The sequence below is a fragment of the Penaeus monodon genome, chromosome 16 (genome assembly GCF_015228065.2).
Source record: "Penaeus monodon isolate SGIC_2016 chromosome 16, NSTDA_Pmon_1, whole genome shotgun sequence".
Lineage (NCBI taxonomy): Eukaryota > Metazoa > Arthropoda > Malacostraca > Decapoda > Penaeidae > Penaeus > Penaeus monodon.
This window is the reverse complement of record NC_051401.1, coordinates 37,295,660-37,298,159: the sequence shown is the minus strand read 5'-3', so window position 1 is coordinate 37,298,159 and position 2,500 is coordinate 37,295,660.

Sequence of the window (2,500 nt, the reverse complement as noted above, 5' to 3'; positions counted from 1 at the left end):
GAGACGAAAAAAGAGGCAAAAAGAGAGAAAAAGAATCGAACAAATATAGAAACATCGAAACATCGACAGGCAGAACAAAATACAAAAAAAGAAAAAAAAAAAAAAAAAAAAGAGAGGAAGAAGAAGAAGAAGAAGAAGAAGAAGAAAGAAAACGTGGATGCTTGGTGTGGGGGAGAAGGGGGGAGGGGGGTGACAAGGGGTCAAAGTAAAAGAAGTCGATACAAAACGACATAGTTGGCTGACGTCAGATCATACTGGTTTCGAATCGCAAATTCTGCCAAGTTACATATGCTTTCCAGGAGATCATGGAATATCGCCGACCACCCATCCGACCCCATCCAACGAACCCCGCACCCAGCCCGGCGCCACGACCCATCCCAATATATAATAAAAACGGCAAACCGAGCAAAACGACAACACACAGCAATAAATGGATATAAACGTCAACATCAACAACAACAAGAAAAAACACAAAACAAATGAAGTAAAAAAACAACAACCAGACAAGCTAAAGATAAAAAAGACAGATATTTACTCCCAAGTAAACAGAAATCTGATCATGTCTGGCAACGCTGTTATTGCAGAGAGCCAAGACGGGTGCCAAAACCGACGCCGAAATCCAGTGCGTATGTGCGGTTGGCGAGGAAGGAGGGGAGAGGGGAGGGTTGAGAGGGAGGGGGGGAGAAGGTAGGGAGGGGAGAGGGGAGGGTTGAAAGGGAGGGGGGGCGAGGGTAGGGAGGGGAGAGAAGAGGGGAGAGGGAAGGAGGAAGGCGAGGTGAGGGAGTGAGAGAAAAGGAGTGAGAAGGGAGGGGAAGATAGGAAGGTGGGAAGGAAAGGGAGGGAAGAGGAAGGGAGAGAGGGAGAGGAATAGAAAGGGGAAAGGAGAGGAGGAAAAGCGGAAGCTGGAGTGGATGAGAGAGGACGGAAGATTAAGTAAACAAGGAAGGAGGGAGAGTGCGAGAGGAAAGGAAGAAAAGTGGAGAAGAGGAGAGAGAGAGATAGAGAGAGAGAGAGAGAGAGAGAGAGAGAGAGAGAGAGAGATAGAGAGAGAGATGGGGAGAGAGAGGTGAGAGAGAGAGAGAGAGAGAGAGAGCGAGAGAGAGAAGAGAGAGAGAGAGAGACGAGAGAGAGAGAAGGAGAGCGAGAGAGAGAGATGAGGAGAGAGAGAGAGAAGAGAGAGAATGAGAAAGGAGAGAGAGAGGGGGGGGCACTGAGGGGAGATAGGGAAGGGGAAGAAAGAGGGGGGGAGAGGGGGATATGGAATGGGGGGAAGGGGTGGGGGGAGGGGGGACGGGGGCGAGGGTCCTTTGGCAACCCAACACGAAAAATTTGGACCCAGGCGAAAATTGTGGGAGAGGAAGAGAAAGTTTTTTTTTGTGGATGTGTTTTTTATTTTAAAGGCATATAATTTTTGTTGACTTAGTGTTGGAATTTGGGAGGCCGTGCGACTTACTTTTGAATTAGTGAGGAAAAGGATGAGAAAGTGAGGGAAAAAACGGAGAGAGGAAGAGATGGAGCGAAGAGGGGACGAGAGAGGAAAGAAAAAAAGAGAGAGAGGAAAAGAAAGAGAGAGATCAGTGGATGGACGAAATTAGAGATACATCATATTACATACATGAACACATACTGACATGCAAACACAAACATGCAAATACATTTTCTCTCTCTCTCTCTCTCTCTCTCTCTCTCTCTCTCTCTCGCTCTCTCTCTCTCTCTCACTACTCTCTTCTCTCTCAATCTCTATTCGCCTCTCTCTCCTCTCTCCCTCCGTCCTTCACCCCCCCCCCTCTCTGCTCTCTCTCTCGCTCTCTCTCTCTCTCTTCTCTCTCGCTCTTCTCTCTCTTCGTCTCTCTCTCTCCTCTATTCTCTCTCTCTCTCTCTCTCTCTCTCTCTCTTTTCTCTCTCTCTCTCTTTCTCTCTCTCTCTCTCTCTCTCTCTCTCTCTCTCTCTCTCTCTTTCTTATCAACCATGTGCACACATGACAAGAGAGAGAGAGAGAGAGAGAGAGAGAGAGAGAGAGAGAAGAAATGACGATTTTTTCCTGCCATGAAAGTTGTCCACTATTGGCGACGATCATATCCACTTCTATGAAGTTCAAGCGACCCAGAAATCACGAGCAACTGCGCATTACTAAAATGCTGTAGATTATTAACGCTGGCATGACAAAGGAACGATCAGATTACGGCACACATCATGAATGCATTGATGTTCATTTAGGAGAGATCGCATCAACCGCAAACGAGGACAGCGAACGAACAGCAAACTAATTTATACACAACGATTTTTTTGAAAGAATCCAACAAACTAAAGAAAGCGAGATGGAAGGAAGGGTGAAAGGTGAGATAAGAAGTAACGAGAGCGAGAACTGAAAGACATCAATAACGAGCGAAAGGGGGAAACCCTTACACAATATGCGATAACAGGGACGTTATCACAGATTCGGGCGTGATCGGCCCTTGTAACGACATTTACGAACGAGGGAGGGGAAGGGAGAGAGGAG